Below are 8566 nucleotides of genomic sequence, written 5' to 3'. Positions count from 1 at the left end.
GCGAAGTTCATTTGACTCCTAATGTGTCAGATGACAGTTAAGCTGAAATACCCAACATTCTTGCAATTTCTTTGTTTTATTTTTGTGCAGCGTGGTGCATTGAAACGTTAATGGAACAACAAACTTGTAAATTATTTGCTTTTAACAAACGTCAAACTAAAATGTAAATCTATCGATAACGGCCCGTATTCTGACTCACTCTCACTGAGAGCGACTTATAAATTGCACTCGCTCAAAGTCATTTTTAATCAATGTCTGGTTCTTGTTAAAAATATTTCAAATCAGGAAATCACTGTTGTAAAAATCTCGTTTTAGAATTACTATGAGGTCATTTCAATACGTATGAGGTCAATGATGAGTGTGTACGCCTTAGCATACGGGCGAACTGCGCAAATGTACAATGGCTATTTCTAACACCAGGAACGGAGAATCCGGAACGGAAGGTATAGAGTTATATCGGGGACAAAATCCAGTATATGTTTTCAAACGGCGTGCTCGGATGTTGTAGCTTAATTTTTATATGTACGCGACCCGTGCATATATATTCGCGCGACGCGTGTTGCATGTTATAGCGTGGCGAGTATGGCTTGCCGTGGTTTGCAAGTTATGGTGATGACGTCTGCAGTGAATATGGTCAGCGTCTTGGTTTTGGTGTCGCACATTACGTTATTAAACTTGTTATGAAATGTAGATGCACATGGATCAACTATGGCGGAGAAAGATCCAAGGATACGGTTAAAGAAGTTGTTTCAATTTTGAAAACGGCCCTCGAACGGTAGACGTGGTCGTGCACAAAATATTACACGTTGAATGTAACTATGTAACAATGCAAGACAATAGCGCAAGTTTGAATTTGGACCCTGAAGCTAACTCCGTTATACCACGGTCTCAACAACCAAAAGAAAATCTGCCACATCAACGTTCATTCAGTGATGCTGTTAGAAGGGATTTTAGCAGGGTTGTTAGTTTGGCCTTTTTGAGGCCAAATAACTCGATTTTGGCCTTTTTTTTCTTTCTTTGGCCTCGAAATTTTTTTTGGCTATTTGACTACTTTTTGGCCTCTTTTTACTCAAACAATTTTTTTTTAATTTTTATTGAGCTTTATTTGTAAAAATCTCTTAAATGTACAAAATGCGATGGAAATACAACTAAAAATGATCATAAGGATCAAATTGAGCATTGAATTGTTTTCATCCAATCACAGCTAAGTATAATTCAGCCAATTGTCATGCAATTTAACCAGCTAATCACAAGCAAGCACACAGCTTTGTCTTCGTAGACGTCCGACATCTAGCTATAAATAGCACGTTCGACCACTACTAACACTAGTTAAGACTGATAAAAACGTTATTCGTTGCAATATCATGGCATCAAAATGGAAAGGAGCGTATGATAGCGGAAGAAAATATAACAAGTCTTGGGAAAGTAAATTTAGCTGGCTCACAAAAGCTTCAGACGGAAGTGAAGATGCTTTTTGTAAATTGTGCCGTGCCACAATCAGACCCAAACAAGCAAACTTAACCAAACACGAAAAAACTGATAAACACATCAAACACATTAAAGTATCTACTACTACAAGGCCCATCCAAGTCGTACGTGTCCCAAAAGTTGCAGAAGAAGTAAAGGTCGCCGAGATCGAGCTAGCTGTTACAATGGCTTGCCATTCGGCAATCTTGACCATGGATCATCTCGGAGGGATAATAGCCCGAAATGCTCATGGAAGCAAACTTGAGAACATTAAAATGCATAGAAACAAATGCTCAAAACTATTGACCAAAGTTATAAGTCCAGCGTTGAAGGAACAACTGATTGCTGATGTCCAGGGTAAGAAGTTTTCGTTAATTGTGGATGAATCTACTGATATTTCCAGATCGAAGCAGGTCTGCATTATCGTAAGGTATTTCAGCGAAGTTGAAAATAAGATCGTTACAGCGTTTGTTGACCTGGTTCCTGTTGTCCACACTTCAGCAGATGATCTTTTTAATGCAATCAAAGATTGCCTTGTCACAATTAAACTTGATTTAGTGAATTGTGTTGGCTATGCCAGTGACGGTGCTTCAGTGATGGTTGGGGAACACAATTCGCTGTGGACAAGAATAGCTGCTGTCGCTCCTCATTGCATCAAGATGACGTGTATTTGCCATTCGTTGTCCCTTTGTGTTCAGCATGCATTTGAGAAACTTCCGTCGAGTGTAGGATTTCTGCTGGCAGAAATTCCGAAATGGTTTTCAAAGAGCGCTATTAGAAGAGAAGCATACAAGACGCTCTACGAAGTGATGAATCCAGATGATGTGCAAGATGCACCGTTTGAGAAGTACTCAACTACGAGGTAGCTTGTGAGAGGAAAAGTTATATTTCGCATTCTCACAAATTGGTTTGAGCTGCAAGCTTACTTCAGAACAGCACAACCAGAGACGACGCAGGCAGCAAGATTCAAGGCTCGTATTCTTCTGGACATGCTCAATGATCCAGTCCTATATCTTTATTTCCATTTCGTTTCTCCCCTGGTCACAGAATTCAACAGGGTGAATGCCTTCTTCCAGGCAACTGATGGTGATCCAGAAGAAATGTTCACGGAACTAAATGTACACCATAAAAGTTTATATGGTAGAGTTTTCGATAACCAAGGAAAATATCTAGCCATTTATGAAGTTGACTTTGGTGGAAAGTTCTTGTCAGAAGCAAAGAAATACATTTCTTCCCAACAAGACAAACGACGTGCTGAAGCTGAAGTTTCTGAAGTGAAAAATAGGTGTCTAGAATTTCTTGTGGAAGCTGTAAATCAAGTAGAGAAACGTTTACCAGCTGTCCGGAATATTTTTTAAGGTTTAAGCGCCCTGCATCCAAGCAAAGTTCTTGATGTAACAACGAGAGCCGATTTTGAGCAACTGCCGCTTCCTAATCTACGAAAGGATCAAGATTATGCAATTGAGGAGCAGTACAGGAAGATCGTCCACCGAAATTGGAAAGAGGAACAAATTTTTAACGGCATCATACCTGATACAGCAGTTGCATTTTGGTCAAAGATAGTTCAGTTCCAAACTTCTCTTGGGGTCAAACCATTCAAGGAATTGGCAACTTACGCCTTAAGCTGCCTGACAAATCCTGTAAGCAATGCAGTGGTTGAAAGAACCTTTTCCTTGGTGACATCAGTGAAGACCAAACAACGCAATAGGATGAGCTTAGAACTGCTAAATGCCATTATTCGTATTCGTTCCAGCCTACACTTTGCCGGGAACTGCTGCATTAACTTTAAGGTAACTAAGCGAATGCTTGAGCTGTTTGCCACTAAACACATGTATGAATGTGAGTAGAATAAACATTATAAGAACTATGCATAAATATTTATATAAATCTGTATATATGAGAGCAGTAAAATGACAACTATGCACGTCGAGATCTTATAGAAAGACAGATAAAATAGTTTATTCACTTTGTATTTTGACATCGCCTTTTAAGCTTGTAATGCTTATCAAGAAATTTTTGGACGTGTAGTTCATTTTTTCTCTTCATTTCGTCAACAAGCACCTTATATTTTTGCAACAGCGAATAAATTTTCAGTCTTACGTTCTGTATTCACCTCTTCCCATATGTCCTTTGATGTGAACATTAGGCGTTGGCATCGCTAGATTTGCAATGTATGGTATATATTTATGATAAATCCATATAGACTATAAGAAGCAATTAGGAAAACTTATTAAAACCGCATGCCATAAACAGTGCGGGCTCAGAAAACAAGTTTGGCCTCTTTGGTTGCCATTTGGCCACTTTTCAAACCGTATTTGGCTACAAACGAGCGCTGGAGCCTAACAACCCTGGATTTTAGGTATTCCGTAATAATAATTTAAAAAATGTGCGTTAATAATGTCATAGAGTATCGAACGGTAATGAAAAGGTTTAATCACATGTTGCTAGTGTAGACGTGGTCGTGCACAAAATATTACACGTTGAATGTAACTACGTAAATTTTAAAAGAATTTCCCCAGTTCTTTTAATAGTATTTTAGTTCAATGACTCTCTCCCATGGTTGCATGTAAAAAGCAAAATTTTTACCTCCCTACAATATAGTTATCAGCTATTTTATTTTTCATCTTATCGCTTCCAAGTATTGGAGGTGGTGGAAAGAGAATTCCTCTTACAAATTCCACTCGTGAAACAAAGAGGGCTAAAGTGATGTTCCAAGCCAGAAAATCTTGGAACCATGATTTCTGCTTGTTATCAGACCCAAATTGTTATGTTACTTCATCTGTTCAGAAGCTGGCAAAACTCAAAGAAGCAGGATTAGGTAGGAAGCGCATTGTTTTCCCTGATAAGAAAGCAGTATTTCTAAAAATGAAGCAAATCCTTCAAACAGAATACCCAAAGCTCAACACTCAAGATGGTGCATTTGAATTTTTGCGAGCAGAAAGTGGGGGTAACCACAGACCATTGATTCTGATCCCGATACCCTCTGCAGGCTACAGCATCTCATATATTAAAGAAATGGTTGGCCCAGGAACTTTGATCTATATAAGACCAATGAAAACTGCCATATCATTAGAAAAACAAGCCAACACCAGCACATCTGATTCACCAACCACTGAATGTATTAAATGTAACAATATTATACCCATTTCGAATCTTTGTCAGCATAGCTTAGTATACACCACTTTTAATGGTGCTGCAAATGTTAGCTGTGCTGATGATGGTTCATCCATGGCTAGTACCTCTGGTGGGGCAACAAGCAATGATATTTGCTCTAAGGAAGTGGTAACATTGTCTGATGATGATGCTGGTCCCTCAAAAGTAACCTGGTCAACACAACTAAAACAGATATTCCCTGAAGCCAAGCAAGAGGATTTAGAGGATGCTGCTCTACTCTCATCATCAATGGATGAAGCAGCTAGTCTTATCATGGAGAAAACAATTACAGAAAAAGAAAAAAGTGTTTTTGAGTCAGTTGAAAATGTTATTGATGTCCTCATTAAAAAGAATTCCTCCGAAAATTACTAGGAGGAGTATCTTACCATTGATAGAAATTCCATCTGGATGGATGCCATAAGATTTTACAAGAAAACTCTTTCAAAACCATCCCTTCTAAAAAACGATTTAAAAACATATATTAACTTGCTCCGTGGTCGTGAAGATGTACAAAATTACCTATAATTGGAGATCTTGCTTATCTCCTTACAAAATTTTGTTTGATAGAGTACCAAACATGTTCAAACAATGGCCAAATAATGTTCAACAACTTACTTCAATCAGCCAGAAACCAAGTCGAGCGTGCGCATGGACATCGCTAATGGTATGTGTGTGTGTGGGGGGGGGGTATAACATCCCCCCCAAAAGCAAATTAAAACAAAAAACAGGTAAAAATAAGATAAAAATTAGGTTAAAATCAGGTGCTAAAGTATCGCAATACTGACATAAACATAATCTTTATCATCAACTTAGATAATTAAATATTAGAAAAATATGCAGTACGATAACGAGCACGAATTTTCCTTGCTTTCCTCCAATTCATTTTTTCTTACGATGTAAGTTTATAGAGTGATCAGTGATCCCAAAAGTCAAAAAAAGTAATACGTTTTATTATACGTAACATTAAGCTGCTGTGCATGCGTTTGTTGCCATTCTTAAATTACTGGCATGTATCTGGTATGACAAAGCAATTATTTGATGCTAGTTAAAAATCATCATGCAAGATTAATCTTTAATAATAAAATACGCAAAGAAACAATAGAGTACAACACTGACTGTGATATGTTATACTTTGCTCTATGCTTACTCAGTATAAATACATAAACAGTTAATACTTTGTAGAAAGTAGACACAAAGTAAACAAAACATTCAATCATTTCTACGTTTTGACGACTACACCTAAGTCATCTTTAGTGATGAAAATAAATATCTCTTTCCACAATGTTTTTTTATGGGAGTATCTATAACTGTTAGACGTCATTCTTCTATTTTCCGTGAATGCACGGCTAGCCCCATTAATTTCCCGACATAGTGGCTAGCTAAGGTTTTGAAGTCATCAATTGTTTGCAAAATTTGGCGAAATGCATATCAGGAGAACAGTAAAATTTCAGGTAAATTTGGAAATATCTTCCGGCAAATAATTGTTACACCTCTCCCCCAATTTAAGGTCTTTGCGACGTCCCTGAATGTGCGTTTGGGCGACTAAAATATCGATGGGTGTTTCTTAGGGATCAAATTTAATTCAATCTCAATAATTGTTTGCGGTTGTTTCGTTTTGAACAATTATTGTGAACAGAATAAGGGTAATGGTTTGGATGCAGAAGTATTAAATGCCAAAATGCAATAGCACCTATTAGTTGTCCTGCTTAAACGGGTCAATTCGCTTAGCCGAGACGAGATAAAAATTGCAATTACATGAAAGGTTTTGACCCGCACGGGAGAGCAATTTTTGGAATGAATAAATTAGTTGGGTAGCTTTTTTGTTTATGAATTGTAAAGATAAATGGATGCATGTCTGTTTCGTCGACTTTGCTGGACAAATGTATCATTTTGATACTTGTGAACTAACAGTCGATATAATGCTTCACAGCAATTGTTTATCCGCTTTAAACTTAGGAGTTAAACTCGATAAAAGTTTTGTATTTTAATAACGCACCCAGAAAATCTTTTATTATTTTGCTATCTCAATTAAACTTCTGGGTGACAATTTTCCCTTTGAATTTTGGGAACTTGTAGCTGCTGTTTGAACAAACAAACAAGTATACATGGCTCTAACGTCTATCTCTATTTAAACCATTGAACTAAAATCCATCTGGAACGATAACTCCTATAGTTTTGTCTCGTGAATCGTTGGAGCCAAAATACATCTAAAATTTATCAACTCCCCCAACCGAATCTGCCACACGTTTTTTGCATACCAAGTTCGAAAGGCTTGTGACCTAGGTGCCATTTACACGAGCCCGGGTTGACTGTTGACCCGGGCTAGCTCATCAACCCGGGTCAACCCATCTACTAATAAATCATTACTAGCATTTACACGACCGCCGGGTTAGCACGCCAACCCGGGGCACCCTTTGGAAGACCAGGGTTGACCCGGGTTGGCAAAGTATTGAAGCGTGAAAAATTTGTGAAATACTCGTGTAAAGTAGGGTTGAAATTGACCCGGGCTCGTATAAACTGACGATATATCTGAATTTGTCACGTGTCCAATGTTATATTTCTTTAACGCGCGAAGCTGGCATATAAACGACTACACGTGTTACATTCAAATTTGTTTACAAGCTTTGGCGAAACGAACGTATTTTATGATCGTAATAAATGATTACGTAAAATATGGCAGGAAAGTCGAAAGTAAACTTTCAGTGGTCATCAGAGATGGTCGAGCAGTTGATCATTATTATAAAAGATTATAAAACGCAAATGGATTATAAAAATATTGATTTCAATGCTGATGTTGTGGCGTTGTATTCGAATGTTCGCGAACAAATGGCCTCAGTATTTGACCAAGAATTTTTTGGGCCAATAGATGTGCCTGATGCACCAAAAGAAAAAATGACCAATGAAAAAGAAAAAGCGTTCAAGTATCAATGGCCAAGTCGCAAATAAAGAAAGGTTACAACAGAATTAAAGAAAAAATCCGTGCTATTAGGAAGGCTTACAATAAAGCTGTTATCAATGGCACTAGATCTGGTTCTGGAAAAGTTGTCCAAGAACACTATGATCAATTGGCTGAAATTTGGAAAGGAAGTCCGGCTACCGAAAAACTTCGTTTTGGCATAAGTTCCAACAGCTGTGAAAGTCTTGGACCAGAAACATCATCCTCTGGATCATTAGGAAATGACAGTTTCAATGATGAATTGAATGCCACGCTCGATACGGATCATGATGAAGAGGAAGATGAAGACAATGATAATGAGCAAGAACAAGGTAGCAACTTATTTATCTTTGTATCAATTATGTAAATATTCTGCAACACATGCATTATTTTATATAGATGTAAATAATTCCAAAAAGAGACCATTGTGCACCAGAAAAATTATTGACAACAAGAGAAAACATCTGGAAAAACCCCTTTCAGCTGCCAAAAGAGATGAAGTTCTACTGCGGGCAGCAAGGGAGGATATAGAACTAAAAAAAAAAGCAGATGGAACATATGCAGGAAAGTCAGAAGGCTTTAGTAGACATGGCCAAATCTATGTCAGCATCCCTTGACAGCTTGGGGAAAAGTGTCAGTGATGGTCTTGGTATGTTGGCTATGGCTCTTAATACACACACACACACACCTCCACCTATGCCGGGATTCTATCAGCCACCTCATGGTATTGGATCAACTATTGCTCAACCTCATGGTCTATATCCCAATCATACCACAGGTTTTCCTCATAGAGGTTACTGTGACACAAATGATGTTCAAAGTTATGGCTCATTTATTGAACATGAAAGGTGTGGCTCAAGTGACTCAAATGGCTCCACAAATTTTGGAAAAAATTAAGAAACAATTATAATTGTAAAGAACAATGACATGACTGTTATTTACACACTTTATTTTCTTTTTATATTGTTTCCACTTAACTTTAAATTACTAGTCGGTTACCTCTTTTGATCC

Source organism: Xenia sp. Carnegie-2017, unplaced genomic scaffold (genome assembly GCF_021976095.1).
Source record: "Xenia sp. Carnegie-2017 unplaced genomic scaffold, XeniaSp_v1 HiC_scaffold_6, whole genome shotgun sequence".
Taxonomy (NCBI): Eukaryota; Metazoa; Cnidaria; class Anthozoa; order Malacalcyonacea; family Xeniidae; genus Xenia; species Xenia sp. Carnegie-2017.
The sequence above is the reverse complement of the archived record's forward strand: the minus strand, read 5'-3'. Positions refer to the sequence as shown.